The following is a 22,346-nucleotide window of genomic DNA, read 5'->3' on the forward strand; positions in this document are numbered from 1 at the left end:
AATAGATCCCATAGATGTATCATTTTTGTGTGTCCCAGTGACAAACACTGAATAAAGTTTTTTCATAAATAAATTCTCACCATGTACTGACCAGCAGATGGCAACGGTATAAGTATTTGAGTGCTTTGAAACAGTTAAACTTTTCCAAAGCAAATGGATCAATTACTCAACGCTTTATGGGGCATCTTTACTCCCATCCGTAATAGCATGTTGCAGATCTACCCGATTACTTTAATTGTCACTGCTCTGACTACATTGTCATGTTGCGCAGGATAGTCTCCTCATTTAAAATGCACATTTTTCCAGTTTGTCAGCTTGTAAAAGTACATGTCCATTTACGTCACTGTAGTGTGCACATTGTTGTTTTCAGTTTTATAACTACTGTAATTATAATTTCTACTTGTAAATTGTCTTTCCTTTATGCTGATTGTTACCTTCCCTTGCTTTGTGGAGTCTGTGTGCCTGTCTCAATCTTGCAGGTGGAGCTGATTGAGGGCTTGATTGCCTGATGATGCACACCTGCCAGCCAAGTGCATAAAGCCTGAAGATACCTTATCTCAGTTGAAGATGGCTTTTAGAGATTTCTTTTAAGACTCGTTTTGCGTTCTTGTATTTTCACAATTGCAGCGACTGTTTTGGTGTCTGTTTATGTTTTGTGTTGGTACTTTTCTGTAGTAGGTTGCAGGTGGTCAGGAAGTTTCTTTTCTTGTTTTTACACATTTGTAAATAGTCAGGCCAGAGTAGGAAGAAAATTTGCAGGGAGACGCACACCTTCTTTGTCCTGGTAGTTAAGTTTTTAAAACTGTGCTTTCTTTTAGATAAGGAGTAGTCTAGCTCTGGTCTGTTTTCTGCCTGGAACATCTTGTTAACCTACACATGTTAATGTTCTTTTTTTTTTCATTAATGTTTGTAATGAACCTTATCTTTTTGTTATCGTATGTACGTTTTGAATCCTTGTTTGTGGCATTTGTGTTACTGTCCATTGTAGTCCCTGTTATTAGAACTCGGGCTGGCTTTTGGGACGTAACACTGATGTAGAAAAACTGTTTTGTGGGTGATGAACACTTAAATATGGTAGGCTGTTTTAAGTCCCGCACATGAAATTAAACAACCTGCCTCTTTGACCTGTGTCTTTGACCTAGCTGATGTGGAGTTTATGTAGAGAATTTGGAAAGTGGGTGTTGGGGAACTCTAACAGCAGAAGAATAATGGTGAGAAAATATACTGAGGATACTGCAAATGTCTAGATCATTGTTGGTATGATGTGAGGTAATTATTCAAAAGTTAGACACATGAGTTGCATAAGTCCACAGTGCAACCAAGGAGATGTAATTTTAAATATTAGTGATCCACATTATTAGTGCTATATGTTGTATTTAATTTACTTTGAACAACTGGAGAATGTTGATCTCTGGCAGTCTACATAAATAACATTGGAGCCTGCACTGAGCAATAGAAAATAAAATTATCACTATTGACATCATGGGCAGTAATCTGAGGTCCTTTCGGGATATATGTCATTTTACACTTTTGTCTCTTTCCCCTCTGTTGCCGCTGTATAAATCAAACCATCTGTCTGTCTCTGTCACCAAGACCAGCTCCACATTGCCTTTGATTCAATAGGCCACAGATGGTTAAGACAAGAAAAATTGATACCAAATTGATTTCTTTGTTTCACTGCATGCTCATTTTCCATGTAATCCTGGATTAAGATTGTGGCGTTGCCAGACAAAATACGGTGAGGCTGGGAATTGCCGATCCCACGCGGCCTGTTCTAACCACAAAAACGCGGCTGGCGATGAGAGATTTAATCTACAAGAGCTGGCTGGAAACGGGCAGCTAATTTTGAACCAATCCTATTTGATTCTCAGCGGTCCCCTCCGTACACAATGATAACCCCCATTGTGACACGTAGCACCCAGTGCAGAGCAGGATACAGAGAATCAGACAGCTGCATATGGACACTCCCTTGATATCACTCATTCGCCGTGTAATCTTATTATGCAAAGTCTTAATCTTCACCTAATGCCCCAAGAGTCAAAATGCATGGTGGTCATGTTTTGTGATCCCTACGCCATTATTTTAAGCAGAACTGGGACTTACGGGGCGTCCCCAAAGGCTGTTGGGAAATCGGGAGGGGAGGGGCGGGAGGGGTTTGCACTTTTGGGAGACGAGATTGGCAGTAGGTCTTGGCCAGGATTAAACTAGATTCGTAGCACAGGGAATTTTCAAACAGATGTATTATTGGACATGGGAATAAGGGGCCACCAGTGCGGCGGAAATTGGATCATGATTGGCCTTGGTGGCGAGGTGGCAGCAGCTGCCCGTGGATTTCGCCCCCTTTCAGGTGACACCGCCGCCAGTCAATCGGAAAGGGCCGGGGATGGAAAAGTGGCCGCCGAACATTTTGATTTTTGGTGAGGTTTAGCGGACGGGTAATGGGATTAGGTGTAACACCTCGGCGGCAGGGAGAGCCACCTGGCGCTACGACTGGCCGCGGACGAGACCCTAATCCCTTCCCATCTCTGGGATGTCATTCAAAAAACTCAAAAGTGATTTCTGCCGCGCTTGCTGTAATTAATGCCATCAACGGGGTTGACCCGAAGAAAGGGAAGAACTCATTGCCCATCGATGGGCGAAACAAGCTGGCTGGGGAACAAATTTACAGTCAGAACGGAGGGGAGGTCACTGCGTTTGTTCTTGAATGGCTTATTTTATCCATTTGATAGGATGTGATGCTAATGAATATTTAGTGCAAATTTCACCCAGTCTCACAGGGGATATTGAGAGGAAGAGATAACACTCCATCCATCATCAGCAATTACATTAGGGATATGTTTATTCAGAAAGCTGTTAGATTCACTTACCTGACTGGTAATTGGCTTTGGGGTAATAATCTGCCAGTGTAGTTAAATGGGAAAGTAACTTTGATATTATCAGTGTGGTTGATGTTCTGATCATCTGTCACATCATGGCAAATAGTATGCATTTCAGAGTGACAACCCCATCAAAGCCTGTGGATCTGCTTTGGGTCAGAAATACTGAAAGAAATTTGCGAGCTGGTTGACTGAACTGTCCTTTCTTTTTCTTGATTGGGGAAATGTTTTGATACACTGAACATTTGTTTTTCTGTGAATCTGTTGTGCCAGTGTTTGAAGGTTATTCATTGGCTGCTTCAGCTTATTGAAGGGTTTGTGAATTCTGCAATCCCAACTCTCTAACCACTGGATGAGGTCAGTTAGCCTATTTCACTTCTGGGCATGCTTGAGCAGATGTGGAGCCAAATCACTTTCTCTGTAGCTCTAACAGTGGAATCTTATAGCAAGATTATGTGCTCTGTCCATCAGAGCACTAATTCTGCAAAATAGCAGCCATGGTTTAGATTTTGTAGTTTTCCAAAAGTCATGGAAAATTGGGTGTGTACAATCCAGCAAGTTAAGGATGTAAATCCTATCTTAGCCTGAAGGTGATATCCAAAGAGTAACTTGGCTGGTAGATTAATTTAATGATGATTATAATCCATTGACAAAATAAAAATAAGCATATTTTCCTTCATTGGCTTTAAACCAACACCTACAGCATCTACTTGACTGTCACTTCCTCTGGTGGGACCCTAGACTGTAGAAAAAGTATGGACCAAATCACTGTGACAACACCCATTGTCTTTCCATGGGCTTGGTGAAAAGCATTTTGAAACCACAAATGTGCAGATTTTGAGCGCCACCATGCTGTATAAATTGAAGCAAAAGACTGCATTGGGACCAATGGCAGACCGGAGGGTGGTGTTGTGCCTGCTATCGCTATTGGAACCTTTCACAGGCCAGGTGGAGGGGCTACTATCTATTATAGTTTCAGTATAGCAACTTTTTAGCAACTTGCACATAAACGTCTTCAAAAATTCAGGGTTGAGGAATTTACTGTGTATTTTATCTTGTAGAACAAAACGTGAAACTCTCTTAGGCTTATGCTAACCACAGACCTTATTTTCGACAGAAAATGAAATCCCTATGAGAAAAAAGCATTGGAAATCTAACGAGGGAACCCAATGGTGGAAGAAACTTCTGAGATGGCCTACAAAAAGACATCACTGTAACACTTCAATGTTTCATTCAAGACAACTCAGAACTCAAATATTTCTGGGAAATTTCCATCTTCTGATGTCACTGCGTTCACACTGTTTTGCTCAGAAAAAAAAATGGGTTCCCGCAGGAAGGGAGTTTATTAAATGAGTTAATTCAGTGACACTGAAACAATGTTAGGCTGTAGTAGTGTTGAAATGTAAATATGATCTCACTATCAGATGTCTCGTTATTTCATCTGCAGCATTTATTTCTGGGCAAAATAACATTTTCTAGCTAAGATGGCTAGCAAAAAAAAGTGGCTGATTAATATTGTGACTTTTAAATTTCACAAATTAATTATTTTTAATTTTCATTTCTTGCCACGAACTACGAATGTCATCATTTTTCTTACTGTGACATCACCAGTGCTGAGGTCAGAAAAATCAGACCACTGAAATGAATTTTCCGACTTATAATTCCAGGTTGAACGACTGTTCAGTTTGTTTTTTTCACAAGTCAGATCTTGTTTTTTTTTTTTTTTAGAAGTTCTGAATTGTCTTAAATGTAGCATATCCACCAAATTAAGACAATTCAAATAATCAAACCAACTTGATCGATTAAAATATAATTTAAACACCGAAAAAACACTGAAATGTTGGTTAATTGCTCGCTTTTTTAACTTTATTTTACTCTTATTTTACTTAGATGTCGAACTTTTCCAATTGTTCTTTTATTTCACTATGATTTTATGGTTACTCTGGTTATGGTTACTTAATCAGTTTGCACTAGTAATTTGAGGTTCGACCGAGATTCTAAACAGATATGGATGAATGAGAGCGGATTTGAGGTAAGACTCATTTGTCTGAATTAATTGTCGAATTATTTGCAGCCTAGGAATCAAGGTGGTTAGCTTCATGGCCTAAAGAGCTCAGTGTTAGCTCGGTGGTGTGTAGAATCATATTGTTTTAATTTAGTGGTCTGTAGAATCGGTTGTCTAAATATTACTCAGGTAGCATCCTGAATCGCACTGAAACTGATCCTTCATGGAAGGATAAGTGCGATATGTATTGCTGGCAATACATATCACACTTGAGTACAGCTGCAGCGCCCCACCTGGGAAGTGAACCTACAACCTTAGAGCTACAAGGCCATTTTGCAAACCATCATACCACACTGCCACGCCTACATGGCTGACATTTTTATGTTGTTAAACATCTCAGAGCTGCTTTGTCACAGGACTGGGACAAGGATCTGAGGGTGGCAGAATGCCTTGTGGAGTGCAGATTGGGTTACAAGACTTGACAGGTGCACAATGACCTGTGCCAGCAGACACCAAAAGCTTCACAACAGAGATGAATTTCCAGGTCTCAGCAATGCCACTAGACCCACGTATATGGAACAACAATACATTCACTCAGTAAGTATTGTGACTCAGAACTGGAATAGCATTCTCAGACAAGGAAGCAAATAAAACAAACAAGAAGTGTTTCAAGATTTAGCATATTTCTTCCCGTTGAGTACAGAAGTAATTTCTGTTATTTTAGTGTCAGAGGTATGATGTCACTCGGTATGATCTTAGCAGTCAGAAACCGGAACAATGTAGAATGATAAAGCATATTGTAGTTATGAGAAAATGTTGCCTGCCAGTTTGTCACCGTTAAAAAATCCATGTCCAACATGGAAAACATAAAACGAAGGTGAGTGCGATTTCTCGTCTCATAGTTTTGCAACCCTTTGTCTGCTCCTATTTTAATAAGAGAGGTGACACCTGTGGTTTACTCTGAAGTCCACCTTTGTCAAGCTAACACCCTTGGACTAGGGGCAATTACATTTGTGGCCCCGTCCAAAACAGGGAAGCTACTTTAAAGATCTCGGGAAGGGTTGGGGGGGGTTCAGTGGGGGGTGTTTTCATTCTTTTGTCCTGAGGAGATTAAGTCTGGGTTCAAGGGGAAAATGGTGAAAAAAAGTATTCATATTCATTTGAAAGACTGCCAAGCCCCTTCCTTCAAATGTGAGTTTCTCTTTCAGGGAGCCTTTCAAAGAGACCTGCTAACCTGCAAGACGATCTGCCAAATTCTCACCCTCTTGGTTCATTGTTCCTGCTTCACTATCAAGTTGCAGATCCCATTCAAAGACAAACCATTGCACTTGATGTCCAATAAAATGACAACCATCATTGAAATGTGAGGACATGAATAGCCGCTTTGTTGTTGTACTTTTCCTTGACTTGAGGCACTGGATTGCATTTTGGGCCTTTGTCACTTCGAAAGCATTCTTTGTCAAGTATTTTTCAGGTTAATTGACATATACGTTGGGAGTTAATCCAAGTCATAAAGTTCCATACAGTCCTTTATTATAGTTGGAATTTGTTGCAATCAGATATTGTGAATGTAGACCAACTTGATATTCATTTGCATTGTAAATTTAGAAATTAAATAAATAAAGCTGCCTGTTTGTTTATTTTGGAATGCAGGGGCCTACTGTATCTCAAGCTGTCTTCTGAAGTGCGTCCTCTTCACTCTGCAGTCTGACTCACTGCTCTCTGCATCAAAGCTTAACACTTCAAGTGCAGCTAATGCAGATAGGCCACAGGAGCACGCTGGCCAGAGAGGAGAAGCCTAACTGAAACCCTCCATCCCGGTTCACCCTGCTGGGCTCCTGGACCTGTTAGTACTGGCATGGACAGGAAATAATTGGGGTTTTTAAAAATTATAATCATCTGGCAAAAAAATACATTGCACTATTTTGTTCAATGGATTGCTAGACAGTTGGGAATGAGAAGCTTTCCATCTCTCTGTACTGACTGGGATCGGTCAGGGGTAACAAACAACAAGCCATTAGCTTTTTTTCTGTTTTTTTGTTGGGAGGGAGGTGAGATTTTTGTCAAAAAGATGGAAGTCATTGAAACCATCAAGGAGGATTTCCTGTTCCTACAATGTATGCATGCATATGAAGCCTGAGTGAACACAGCATTATGATATGTTTATCACAGTACTGTCTTAATGGAATTCATTTGAATTTAAATGAGTTAAGGGCGCTGAGGAGAGGGGGAGTTTCCTAACAAAGTCAAAGGTGAATATATTTTTAGTTCATTAATACCAGTACCCACTTCATAAATATGGCAGCAAATTTTAAAATGATTTGTGACAAAAACAATATGGTGCCACAATAATGCAGATGCTCTAGCAGTGTTTGTTATTGAAGGGATCCTGTTCTGGAGTCCTGCAGTCAAGAGATATGCATTTTTGCTCTTTCGCTCAGTCCGTCGACCAAGGTTGCCAGAAGCTGGAGAGGACAGTCCATGCATAGGCCACGAGGGCCATTATTACAATGTAAAGTGTTGTTGATCCTGTCCGCACATATAGGAGGCTGAGAACTTAATTAGAGCTTTGACAAGCCTACTCTCCTAAAGTGATGAGATTATTCATAATTGATGTCACAGTCGATTACGGTTTGGTCTGTTGCGAGCCTGCTGGCAGGTCTAGCCTTGGTTCAGACCCTGGGATGTTGATGAATGCGGGGGTTTTGGCCCCTACCCATGCTGCTTCTGTGAGGAGAGGCCAGACTTTAGCAAACAGCCTAATGACCCTGTTTGATGTCTAATAAACCCATGACCCGGTACCGTTGCTCTGACCTCTCCTATCTCTCCACACGGAGGAGGGAATACAACAACAAAAAAAGTTGTCATTAACTGGGGTAGGGTTGGGGAGCGAAAGTGTGGAGGCGGCTTGTGACTTCATTATCCAAGGGAAAAGTGTCATTGTTATTTACATGCAAACAAAGTTAACAAGAGGTTATGGAGCCTTTTGCTTTTGAATGCAGATATGGGGAATGAATGGGGTGAAGCACATTCACTGCTCTTTTCTTTTTTGTTATGTGCAGAGGCATAGAAAAGGCATGCATGGCTGTAAGGGGTAACAAGCTCTCCAAACCCTCATTTCAGGGTTTTCTACTGGAGGTCCTATAATTACAACAATATGTCACAAAAAGAAAGTTTCACTATATGAAGCCAAGTTACTTCAAATACAAACCATTTGCAGAATTGCCAGATGAAAGCCTGACAGTCAAAAACAAAGAAAGGATGCAACAAATGAATCACTAAAAATATTTCCATGAGATATTATCAGATGTTCTCTGAGTGCATCCTTATGATAGACTAAGTATATTTGTTGTATGTGTAGGCCTATCACATCTTGGCAGCACCTTTTGTGAAGCTGGGAGAGTGTTGACTAGCATGTGTGTCCTTCAGAATGCAGGCAGTCAGTCACTGCTCCTTTTCTGTCTTCAGTCCAAAGGTAGAGCACTGTAGTCACTGCCCCACAGGACTGCTTCCTGTGCTGCTGGAGGTCTGATCATGAGCCTGATCCACCAGAGGTGATGCTAATGGGCAACAAGGTGGGGGAAACCCTGCCGACTGAAACCCTCTCTCCCCGTGCGCATATATGGACAATCATGCATCCACCTGTGGGACGTCCTGCCACAGTCACCACTGAGATGGACAGGATTTGATGCTTGATCAAGGAGCACATCACTGCAATACAAAAAAATTGTTTTGGCAAGGTAAACCGCCCCAGTGACTTATTTCAGATATTTTGACAACTTGAAAAATTATTCTGTTGCCATCATTACAGAGAGTATCACTTAAAATGTGATTTATGTGTTTCTGTTCTCTGTTATGTGTTCAGCAGTTCATGCTGGACAGCTAACTGTTGTGGAGGTGTGAGCCGGTTGGCACTGATGTTATGGGCTCCTGCTGGAGCAGAACAGTGAAGGCTCTACGCTACCAAACTAAAATAGGTATTCAGATATAATTAGAGGTTCTGGAAGGTGTTCCTATATAATTAAAGCACTCGTACTTTTCTAAGCCCGTGAAATGGCTCCTGCTGGGAGAGAAATCGATCTAAGAAAGCCACCCAAACAAAGCAAAAAAGAGAGGAATGATTCATGTTAGTTTAATGTTTTTTTAAGTTATTAATTTCAGGTTTACCTTTCGTCACTCTTGTGGTAAAACAAAGCTTTTTCAGCCTTCAATATTTCAAAGGTTACCATGGCAGTTGAAAATGTTATGATTTCCATTTAGCTCTGCAATATTTATAAGCACTAAAAGCAGCACGGAGACAGGCACAAAAATGCCTCTATTGAATGTATTTTCTCACTCCATTGCCAGGGAGAAAGGGTTTGTTTCATCACAGCCCATGACCTGTAATCAAGGTCAATTGTGTGAGTAAAATGTGGTGGCAAAAAAACCTGCACTGTGAATCAGAACTGTTTTCCACCAACCCAACCAAGTGACTTTAGCATCACCAACAGCATGACCGTGCTATCGGTGTGGTACTGTAAGCATTGGAACATCATGCTGATTGGTAGCATTGACTGTTAGCTCTTTTCCTGATTTTCTCTTAATGAACAGAATTATGATTCGGAGTTATACTGACCGTGGGCGTTTGTCATCCTATTTTTATCATGACTATTTATTTATTTATTTATTTACTAATACACTGGCAACCTGTATATGTGGATCTGAAATAAGATCATTATGATGAAATCAGTCAATTGAGGGAACTAATGGGTGACTTTTTCTCAAGGGCTATGTTTATCTGTTCACTTGTCAGCCGCAACTGAGGTCATCTGCTCTGTGTGTGCACATACCCAAGGTATTGAGTCCCGTTTAAAAATAATTTTTTCCTTCCATCAAAAGGAACCTATTGAAATGTTTACTTTTTAAAATTGATCTTAGTCTTCTGTTCCCCGGATGATCACAGAAACACATGTACTGTAACGCACACATGGCTGCTGGTTAGCTTAGCATGTCCTGCGGCACCTAACCTACAATTCAAAGGCGCTGAGCACGTGTCCAATGGAGAAGCCGCGAGACCTGAAAAGTTGCCCACAGATGGGCTAAGAATGATGTACACACAGTGAATTTCCAAAGTGGGTCAGGCAGCCCAGGGAAGACCTAACAAGCTGCACACAGACAGATTAGATAAAGGTACAAAGACAAATGAAAACAGCGGCAGAATATTTGGAGGCAGACCTGATAAGCCGCTCACGGAGGTGGATGGATTAAGAAACAAGGAGGCATCAAAGGAACGCAGCTTGGCTTAGGGTGAGAGGGGAGGAGTGTTTGATCTGACAGGGTGAGAGCATGTGATTTCTGGGATGGAGCTGTAGTAGCCCCGGCGTGGAATCTCTGACAGGATCACACCCATGGAGAGCTGCAGGGGGAGGGGGAGGTCGTCATGGTGATCTGATCCTCGGTTAATTCACTCTATCACTGCTGAAGGCCCTTCCGCCCTCATGATTTCAGTACAAATTTATTTCTCAGGGTGCTTCAGCTGAGGAGGACTAGCCTGTGTCCACAATCCTCAAACAGATCCTGTCTCCTTTCATACATGCAAAGAAAACTTTACTTCAAGTTCTAATAATAACCTCAGCACAGGTGAGGTATTCAACATTGTACATATGTGTGTAGTGTTATGCACCTTAATACTATTAAAACAAATTTAGGTTGTCCACTTGACATGTCCAGCAAAAATGCTAGTGGTTCAGTGACTTGCAATTATTTTGAGAAGCCAATCCCCATGGAGCCAGAAACTTGAAGTGTTATATAACAATAAGTAATAGGACCACAGTAGAGTCAGGGGGTTCAAACCTGCTGTTCAATAACATAAAGAAAATAATAAAAAATGGTATATATTTCCATATAAATAATATAACATATCATTGATTAATAGATCATTGATACACTGTACACACTTAAAGAAGACAAGCTGATTGGCCATTCTGATCTTGTGGAAAGAAGTTAACACCCGCTTTTCGCAAATATAAAAAAACAGATGCAATTATATTTAAAGCGAGGGACACCAGCCGTGATAAATCACTTGTAGCAGGTCATATGCATAAATCTCCACTCTCTCCTCCCATATTTTTTGCGGTCTATGGTCAGAACGCCCTAAAATACATATTAGAATATTCCTTATTCCTATGGTGGCAGTCCTCTCCTCCCTTCAGGATTGGGTAGTAGGCACCTGTGGCACAGCCCCTTGTATCTAATGTTAAATCAGAGAGCGGATCAGATCATACAGGCCGAAGACCACTAGCGCCTTGGCGCTACGCTGCTTTCCGTGGAGACCTCGCCAGGTTATTTAGCGGAACGGGGGCGGAGAGGGGGAACGGCGGCGGCTTCGCCGACCTCATTAAGGCCACACGGCGCGATGCGCGGCGAAGGCCTGGGAAAGCGGGACCGCGGCTGTTCTCCGCAATTAAACCGCGCAAATGAAACGGCGAAACGGTCGGCAATTATTCGGCCGTGACCGCGCTATCCGGCGGTGGCGGGGATCCCGGGGACTGGGCGAGCGGCGCTGGGAAAAGCGGGCCACTCGGAACCAGGGGGACGTCTCTGTCTGCCGCTCAATTATTTCCTGAGTAATTGAGTGCTTTCATAACGCCGGGGAGAGAGCGTGCCCTGCATATCGCGCTGGCCTCCGCGCGCTTGTTTCGGCTGCGTTTGTTTATAATATCCGTGACAGGGAACATGGGTGCTGCGGCGCCAGGGGAAACGTTGGACTGTTTTTGCACAGGGTGCTTTGATGGTCTGTTTTCACCCTCCTGTTATTTTAGACAGGGAATATAAATGCTGTATTTGCACGCACGTAAGTTTCATTCAGCTGTTACCTGTGTCAGAATCAGCGGTGCAAGTATATTTGTCATCGCATTTTAATTCATGTTTGAGTGTTACTGAATGACTGAACGAATCAAAGGGAGGATTCTTGGGTTTATTTTAGCTGTACACTTATTTATCCTTTTGCCAGAAGGGGGCCAGACTTCCTTTATGAAAAAGAAAGTGAGTGTAAGAACACTTCAAAACAGGCTTTAATCCAGCCTGAGAGTGAATCTTAATTATAGCTTCACAGTTTTATTTGATCACAGCTGAGGACAGAGCTTTCCTCTCACCCAACTGAATAACATCAAACACCGGGCAGTATTAACTGATCGTTTTCCCTATGACACTGTTATACGATATTGGCTAGTACAGAAACCACCGAAAGAACACACTCGATATCCAGGAAGGGTCAGACAGCGTGTGCTTTGTTCCCGTACTGCATGCAGTGTGTGATCTACTTCCCAGCAACCGTGGGGATGTCAATACATCAGCAATCAAAGCCGATCACTTTTAATTAAAAAAATACGGCAACAGTATTTTTGCAAGGCAACCATAACTGGGTAAGATACTTCAGCAGGGGGTCTTCATTCACCTTGCTTTTAGGGTGAGCAGAAGCAGAATGCAGAGTGTGAGTGCAATAGAAGAGGGAAGAGAGAGCTTCAAGTGTGTGCTGGTGTACAATAAAGAGAGAGATGTCAATAGCAGCCATGACAGGCAGGCAGAGCGCTTTCAAACACACACTCTCTGAAGAGTGGCGCTGCCCACATATCGATGCCAGGACAAGAGTGTGTAACAGAGCGACGGCTAGCATTCCCCCCCACAGGCAATCCTCTATTAGTGACTCAGTCCCATTAATGGCAAGGAGGGGGTGGGGGGGGGGGGGGGGGGGGGAGGGGGGGCTGCATGTACATTTATTGAAGGTCTTAATGGAGGTCTGAGGGACCTCTATCCTCGGGGCGAAGAGAGAAAGGCGGCCTATCACTTTGTGTAACGCTGGGCCGTGTGTGACAGGCCTGACCTATATTTCCCCCTTTCTCCTCCTCCCAGCTGCAGCATTCCGCTCTGAAGAGGCATTTTGTGTGGGCCAGAAAGGGGACCCAACGCTGTTTGTCCCGAGAGCGTCCTTCCGTCTTGTTTTGATACGTTTTATTTTGCCATCTTTCATCTCTTTCCTTCGATGCTCCAGGTGACCGAACATGCTCCCACTTATGTGCATGTCTTGAGTCTGATAATAGGGCTTTTTACAATTCAAATTTCTGAATGTTTTTTTTTTTTTTTTGCTCCCATGGTCACAAGCACACAGCCCTTCCCATATTTGCATATTTATGCATTTATTCTGGGTGGAACTGGCAATTTAAAGCACCGCTGGAGATTCCAGTGTTTAGGAATGTTTTGGAAATCTATGCTTCAGCTGAAGTGACCTGCAAAATTCAAACCACCGGTTATTCTTCTACCGCTGACTGTTCGCCACCTCAAATAAGATCAACAAAACAAGCAAGTTGTTATGGAAGACATCTTTTTTCTCAAAAACACTTTGAGATAAAAGGGAGATAAAAAGAGTGTATAACGGAATTATTTGTCACTATATGTAAATTGATGCTTTAAAAAAAAGGAATCTAGGTTAAATTTGCCTTTAAAAAGCAAAGCAGCGCTGTCTGCATGGATTGGATGTAAGCAGATAGCTGTGTGCCGTATACCACAACATAACCCATAGGGGGTAAAAATGCCACCGGCATTCAGACAGGAGAGGCAGGAGCCAGGTTAATTAGACCACACGAGTCAGGGACAATCTGCTGCTAAAAACCTGATGTCATAACCTGCACTGACAGCATTTTCTGGGTAATTTGCTGATGGACTTGCTTGTCTTCTGGTCAATTTACTCTAAGACACTGAGGAGAGTAAACAAAAAATTGGCAGAGCTACAAAACTATATATATATATATATATATATATATATATATATATATATATATATATATCCATCCATCTATCTATTATCTTTATCTGCTTATCCTGGGCAGGGTCGCAGGGGGTGCTGGAACCTATCCCAGTGTGCATTGGGCGAGAGGCAGGAATCCTCCCTGTATAGGCTGCCAATCTATCGCAGGGCACACGCATACCATTCACTCGCACACTCATTCTTATTAGCCCAATTAGTCTACCTGCAGGTCTTTGGGTGAACATGCAAACATGCACAGAAAGGCCTAGGCTGGATTCGAACCCGGGACCTTCTTGATTTGAGACGACAGTGCTACCCACTGATATGTAGGGCGGCACCATGGTGCAGTGGGTAGTTTTCACAATGTTTCTATCATGCCAAAATGTTGCTCTAACCAGGTTGTTACAATCATAGTTCCTGCATTAAGGACACATGTGAAATTAGCCTTCTTTCAAATAGCCTGCTCCTCTAATGCACGACACACCGAACCTTGAAGTGGATGGGCTACAACAGCAGGAGACCAAACTGGGTTTCACTCCTGTCAGCTAACAACAGGGAGAATGTATGGTTATATGGTTATTGTGGACCTCAGGAGCATTCTGTTTTAAAGCTTTTCTATTGCAGGCAAAACTCTGATCTTGCTGGGAAATACGAAGCTGCTAACACAGGGGTTTTTTTTTTTTTCATTCAGAGTACCAAGCATTCCAAGTGCTTAGAATCGCTACTTTTTCTGTACATGACCATTAGGATACTGTACAGTAATGTTTTATGTAGAAATAATGCAGACATTTTCTTGCACTCAGAACTTCACTATATATTCTGTGCATATACTTATCCTACATTCATTTATATTATTCCAGATCTTAGCCTTCAGGCTTGTATATTTTGAATTATTCACACTATCTTTTTACATATTAAGTCAATTTTGTTATAAACAACAATAATGCAACAATACAAGCATGAAAGGTAATTATAATAAATATTACAGATTTATTTTTTTTTCAAAATATGAAACAAGGATAAATTACATTATAGGGCTTTCTAGAATTATGTATTTTTTGTAAGTTTAATGTAATGTTACCTATATTTTGAAAATTAACAAAAGTATAGAAATTCAGTTAATTAATTCAGTTAAATTATCATCCAAAAAGCTCATTCCCAAATTACCAGAATGACTTAGAGAAACATTATAATTGTTGAAGTATTTGCTATTTACCTCTGACTACTGTCAAATCAATTGTCAGTCTAACCAAACCCAAGTGAAGATCAAATTTCCTGTAGTCTAACCAATCTTTCATATTTGGTATGATGGAGTAAGATGAAGTATGTACTCCTGGAATTCCAGTCAAGAAAAACTTAGTTTTGCTGGCAGAATTGTTAGCAGAGGTTTCTGCTAAAATTCTGACCAGCTCCCCTTGCATGCAACCAAAGTCACAGATCTAATTACTACAAAAGTATTGGTGGAAATTCATGCCCATTCACTGTACTGAGATAATGTACACCAGCCTTAAAATGGATGGTTGTGTTCAGATGTTCTGATCAAATGCCATATTCAAAAAGTTCAACAATATTTGCATTAGAAATAGAACTGGTGGTGTTGTGAAAACGGTATGCTAGTTTACAGAAGCTGGCGAAGCTCGAGAGACTCACTGTTCATGATTTACCCCTCAGGCACGTTCACCTAAATGTCATAAAAACTTCACAACACATCAATGAGGACATTCACCTTCTCGAATGAAAAAAAGGATTATTAATGAAAGACGATTTGCAGGGATTATTGAACTGAATAAATCCTGTCACAATGCTAAGTGGTTAAGTGGATGTATTAAGCCCCAGTTCGCTGAAATACGCAGCGTATTATACTGTTCATACAGGTAGGCAATGCTGTATGTACTCATATAATGCCTCATGAACTTTATACACATTACATGTTGTGCTGTAACAAAGAGACACATGATACGGTATATCAGCAATCAGTAGCTCTGCGGAGCTAGCCGTGGTGGATCTTCAGCGCATGTCTCTCTGAACATACGAATGAACCTTGGTATAATTTTATACTGTAAAGACAGCCCATGGATCGGTATCAAAACTCATTTAGCTCTTTGTGTGTGCCAATCTTTTTCCCCTCTGTTTCAATGTCTAATAATATGTGACCAGATTGTGTGAGACTGTAAAGATTTGTGAAGGAATAGAAAATACCAATAAAATGCATAATTTAACATGTGATTGTCATTGTGTATAGCAGTATATTAAGGACACTTAGAGAAACTAATTTATACATGTGTGATTTTACTAGTTATAAGCTACAACTTTTTAAAAAGCATTTTCTGTAATGTCAACAGCTCAGTGTGAAAGGCATTAGTTAACACTGGCTAGTAGGCTCAATGACTGAGCTTGCCGGTTATATATACATCCACCAGCTTTGCACACCCCAGTCCCTCTGTTAAGTAATAATATAACAAAAACCAGCCCAGTCAGAATTAGCAAATAAAGAAGACTTGGCTAATAGTTTACACTAAATTAGCATTTAATGGTCCGTGACCCAACATTAAAGCCCAGAATTAGCCCCATTTTTAGCCCCACCAGAGCCCATTAAATACAGTGTAAATACTGTGTGGGCTTTAAGCCTGAGATCTGATGAATTTGAGTTCTGATGAGATCCACTAATGGGAACTTGACTGCTGAGAAACGGTGACATCAGCACCGCCCCAGCTAAACATGGCGAGGGTGTCAGTTTGATGTAAATGCTGCTGGCGTGCACTGCTGCTTGCTGGCAGGGGGACATCACCAGGAGTCCAGGAACTGAGCAGGTCCGGCTCAGAACAGGAAGTGAGCGACTCCTTTGCCACTGTCGGTTTGATGAGAAAAAACAGCCCGCTAGTCTGCTTGAAACTTGACTGACATCTGAGCATTTCTTCAGAGGAGGATGACTATATGCTCCATAAATAGGTGCTGCTGTATAAAGCCTTGTTTAAATGATATTGCATTATTTATTTTTTTCAGCATCTAATCTGTGCCTATTTATTCAGATGAATTCATTTTTGAAGTAGCGACAGCAGCTGCCTTACAGTATCTGATATTTGAATACTGTTATCCGCAGATGCAGTGCATTCACTTTTATAAACAGAATTATTCTTGTTTATAACAAATCAGCTTTCACTCATTCCACTGCAGCAGTATTTCTCTCATGGGGTCAAAACGTAGATGTACTTCTGACTAGCCACTTTATTTGAAAGCATTGTGGTCTGCAACAAACCACATCTATTTGCCATCAATTTATTCTAAAGGCTTTCTAAAATCATGTTTAAAAATTATTAATAATGAATTGTTATTAATAGGAATGTTTACCACTCATTAATTATGCTTAACAGGGAATAAACAGTAAGTTGTTTCTAAAAATGATATAAGAATTGTGGTTGAAGCTACCTCACCAGCTACCTTATTATATTATTATTATTATTATTATTATTATTATTATTATTATTATTATTATTATAATAATAATAATAATAATAATAATAATAATAATAATAATTAATAATAGTCTGGAGAATGTAAATACATTTCAAAAATTCTCTGAAACATCTGAATCTTTGTGTGTGCATACACATGCACACATACACATGTACCCACATACACACATGCACACACACGCACACACACACACACACACACACACACACACACACAGGCTCTACCCACTTCACATGCACCCTACTGTAGGTTCACAAAACAATATGCATCAGATAATTTAACATGGATGAATGCATTGTAAAAATAGATCGAAATGGTTGAGTACTATCAGGCTGGAAATATTTTCTTGAATTATGATGCTGAATCCATCCCATGATTGTGACGAATTGCTCGTGCGTAGGAAAAGCAAAGCTGACTTACAGCCAGGGTTTCAATAACCTCAAAAATATAAAACAGGCACAATACAAGAGTGCAGTCTGATCCACATATCACAATTGCTTGTTGGACCTTTCAGAAGATCCTAACTGAATCAAATAATAAAGAGATAGACATGGCGACTGTGCTTCCAATCTCCTACAGGGCTTAGGTATTTAACCTCCCTCTCTAATCTTGTTTGGTGAGTGTAGAATACTGCCTGCACACAGGTGTAAAAAGCTTTGCCAGGTCTTCACCCTTAAAAATACCTTTTTTCACTCACTGCACAGCTTTGACAAACACTGTGCTGGGTAGCCCATGTGCACCAGGCCAGAGTCAAATTGTAACTGATGCTATCCCGTTGGAGAGGCCGGCTGTTTAGGATTGCAGCCATACATAAATATTGACGAGTGAAAAAAGTAGGACTCCATTTTGCCTGCTTGAGTCTTCCTCCATGCAACCAGACACTGATTTTACAATGTGTATTCTTCAGGGTCCACGCCACCTTTTATTTTATGCTCTAAACTAAGTTTATTTGTTTATTTGTTTATTTGTTAGGATCTCCATTAGCTGTGCCCTAAAGCACAGCTAGTCTTCCTGGGGTCCACAAGTTAAGGACAATGAGCCTGCCTTAGTGTCATCCACAGCCTGTTTTGGCTGAAGCCAATATAATGTATTAGCAGATATCCGGAGTTTAAAATAGATATCCTGAGTTTAATTCTGCAGTTAATATGTAATTGCAGAATTTGGATATTTCTAAAAAAATTACCTGTTTTATTGCACACTCTGCATCTCAAGGTGAAGAAATAACATTTCTAATTAACAGCAAATTTACCATAATTAAAACTTTGATAGTGAAAAACTGTATATAATTTTAAAAGAAAGTTATCCTGTCCTGAACAGTTTTTGTATGTTTCCTGTTATTCATTTTATATATACAGTATATATTGCTGGCATACACACACACGCACACACACACACGTGGTGTGTGTACTGAGAAATCTAGAATATTATAGAATATTAGTTCTTTGTAGAAATATTTATCTCCAACACATTGACAGGACTGTCCTTTATAGGGTGGTTTAGCTTTGCAGAAAACATTATTAGTTCCAAAAAGTAGTATCAGTCAGAGTCTAATTTTCACCAGTGGAAATGCTTCATTTCTCGTAAGGCATTTTCTACCACATTTACAGCATGTTATTCCTTCAACAAAACTACAAGCTAAACTACTTTACTGCTTTCTTTCGTGATACATATTTCATGTATGTGAATTTATACCGCATGCATCCACACATTCTCTCACACGCACGCTACACACGCACGCAACCTCATATTTGGACTTGTAAAGGATATAAATATATTTTCACCCTTTGTAAAAGGCCTGCTGTAAGCTGTAGTAACACTGGCCTTGAATAACGCATTGAAACAGGCCCATAATGCCCCTTTGCAAGGTTCTCCATTCTCGTGTAGCTCAGGTATTCGTCATAAATACATAAAGGAATGAAAGGCCAGGCCTTTTTAATAGTCCGCCCTCTATTCCACTGAGCTGCGCGCTTTAATTGCTGTCTCTCTGCACGCATTGTAAAATATTCATTTGCTTGGGCTAATGGAGCTAGTAGAAGCAAGAATGCAATCTAAAGGGTTGGCAATATGGAGCACTCAGAGGTCTGAATATGCATCATCTTCCTTTTCTCCAGAATAAACTGCAACCATTTTTTTTTCTTCTTTACTTTGGCTCGGCCATGCACCAGAATCCAGAGGGAATTTGAGAAATGGAGGGGGGTGGGGGGCAGAACAAAGGCCAATAACATCACACTACTGCCCCCTAATGTCAGAGGGAATGCATGTGAAGATTGGCTCTGTGTTTTGCCTCCAGCTAGCTCTAAAGTGAAGGACTGGATTAGTTTGTTGCTAAAATGGGGCTTCTGGACAGTTTTTGTGCAAATGACTCCTGAGTCTTTTCAGTACATACTATACAAACAAGAAATTGTTTTTATCAAGGGGTAGTTAAAGTGCAGAATGAAAAAAAATCCTTTTTTTGTTTGAGCTTGTTATTTTAATGAGGGAATGAAGAAAGTTTGCTACAGAAGGCTATATGCTTCATAAGGACATCTTCATACAGCCTGAGGGCCTCAGAAACATTCACATTACTTGAATGCATACAATTCTAAGGACTTTTCCTGTGTTGAACTTCTCTATACAAATAACCAAATCTTTGAAGTTTCTTGTGGACAAATACATGTGTTGTAATTTCTTTTGAGAATATTCACAGTATCCAAGGCTGTGAATAATAGTATCATGATTCGTAAGGCTGTGAATTACTGAATTATTGCTTTAATACTTGTGTGGTTAGTTATTTAAAACCCTAACAAGCGTTTCACATTCTCTTAACAGCATGAAGAAAAATACATACAGGCATATACTGTTCCATATAGTAGGCAAGTAGGATGGGATAAAATGAAAAATGTCATAACTTGAAGTTATCATTCATTTTTCTTGACATTTTCTGCCATGTAACAACAAAGACTTGCAGACAGTTTTAGACACCTTCTCCAAAACACAGATAAGTATTATTGCACAAAAACCATACTATATCTATTGTTGTACCAATCAATTTTATGAATTTAACATTGATTTCAAATTTAAAATTCCTTGAAATACTTCACTTTGATTTTGTGGTGAAAGAAAGTGAAGTTCACATGTATTTTTCATATAGGAATTGCCATTTTTTACAACTTGCTACAAGCAACATTTTGGCAACACAAAAAAAGAAAACTGATATATGTGAAATATCAGCATGATGGATACTGAGAACATTTCCAGCCTAGTTGCTTCACAGTGATACTTGGGCACCCCTTCTGACCATGCCTCCAGTGCACATGTGTCAGGCTGCCAAAGCATGGCCTTCATTTCAATGGGATGTAGGTTTTCGAGAGGCCTCTACTAACCTAAGGTTAATGCACCCAGGGGTACATTATTGTGCCTGGGGTTATACAGTCACTTCTGCACTTATACATTTTAGGAGATTTTTAAAAATTAATTGACTACATAATTCAGTATCAACTTTAGCTGCATGTTCCCTGGTAGCACTGAAATTACATGCACAAGGACAGTCTCATGTTCATATATTAGGAGATAAACATTCTCAAAATATAGTCTAACAAAATTTCCAAAAATGAATGTCAGTTTACTGAGGGTTAATTATTTAACACGGTATACTTTGTTTATAAGAATATTTTAGAATTGTAATTTTCACATGCAAAGCAAAGCACCACCTAACATCATTGGAAAATTATAATGCACACTATTTCCCTAAATCTGTTTTAAGCACATTGATATGTGGATTTCTGATGTCATCTATCCTATGATGACATCATATAATAATAAGGAAGGAGTCCACTGTGAATGTGAAGGATGAGGCACACATAATACTAAGGCCGGCCCTTACTTGTCGAGGCCCCTAAGCAAAATGTTTAATTCATTTGGACCCTCCCCTTTAAAGCTCTTTAAAGATGATGAGTCATCTATCACAGTATTCTCAGACAAGTGGGCGAGTGCATGTGTGGCATAAACCAAGGAAACGGTACATGTCTGAATGCTTGACCCCTACAGTGAGGGGGTCCGGTGCCTCTGTTATGCTGTAGGGAGCATTTTCCTATGACAAAACTTCTATTCCTATCCTGATGGGAGTGGTCTCTTCCAGGATGACAATGCTCCCATCCACAGGGCATGAGGGGTGACAGAATGGTTTGATGAGTATGAAAATGATGTCAATCATACATTATGTAGCCAGATCATGGTAGCCCAACACCTTACTAAGACACTTCATTTAGGTTTTTCTTTTAATTTGTCACGCGTCTGAATATATACATATATATATAGCTTGTGGCTGGTACAATATTTTGTTGTTAACCTATTCGTCTGCCATTATAGGTGATATAAACAAAGTAGTTTTATTTGGTCAATCTCCTTTTTCAACTTTGAGTGAGGGTTCATTTGGAAAGCACCAATAGCAGGGGAGAAAACGAGGGTTCTTGTTGCAGGTGTCTCATCCCGGCTAATATTCATGGCATTTTGAAAAAGGTGACACATCGCTGGCACGCCGCGCACCTTCTCCCATTTAATTTGTGAAACCGTTCAAGTGGCGAGCGAGCGCGGCGCAGACGTGTAGGAGGCGTCCGGGAAGTTTTAGCCGGGGCGAGCCGGTGAGCCGTCAGCCGGTTCGCGGTGCGGCCCTCTCCCTGGAGCGAGACGCCGCTGCTCGTTCCAAACGTATTCATCCTCGGGGGACAAATGAGTGGGCCGGGGGGAACCCGCGGTTGCCAAGACATTAATTACACGAGCTGGAGGCTCGGCTTCGGTCCGGAACCGTACGACTGATTGAATTTGCTTCCACTGAACTTGTACATATGAAAGCATTATAATTTAAATTAAATAATTTAGAACGGTGTGTGCTTTTTTCATATTAGTATAGGATTGTGTAACTCATAGAGGATTACATGGTTCTGTTCTTGTTCTCCTTAAAGTAATTCCCTAGCCTTTTTTTTCTGATATTTAAGCAGTTATGTATGTTATTATATTAAAATTGAATGGGCTTTTCTGACCAACTTGCGTGAAGCACTTGAAAGAATCAAAGTTTGAACCATTTAATATGTGGTGCTTTTTGTAAAAATGGGTCAAGTTTTTTGTTTGTTTGTTTTTATTCCGTGTTGTGGCACAGCATTGCGCCTGTTTTCCTGGGATTTCAACAAAAACACAGTGAACCCTGTGTCTCTCCTGGCCCCTGAAAGCCATG

The 22,346-nt window shown here is 40.6% G+C and overlaps 1 long non-coding RNA gene across 1 annotated transcript; it reads left to right on the forward strand.

Annotated features, from left to right (window-relative positions):
• The first annotated feature begins 4,998 nt into the window (after nucleotides 1-4,998).
• LOC118228376 lies at nucleotides 4,999-7,454 on the forward strand. Its single transcript, XR_004765471.1, has 3 exons — nucleotides 4,999-5,478; nucleotides 6,090-6,244; nucleotides 6,535-7,454. It is a non-coding gene; the product is annotated as an uncharacterized LOC118228376 (long non-coding RNA).
• The last annotated feature ends 14,892 nt before the right edge of the window (nucleotides 7,455-22,346 follow it).

This window comes from Anguilla anguilla, chromosome 5 (genome assembly GCF_013347855.1).
Source record: "Anguilla anguilla isolate fAngAng1 chromosome 5, fAngAng1.pri, whole genome shotgun sequence".
NCBI classification, from domain to species: Eukaryota; Metazoa; Chordata; class Actinopteri; order Anguilliformes; family Anguillidae; genus Anguilla; species Anguilla anguilla.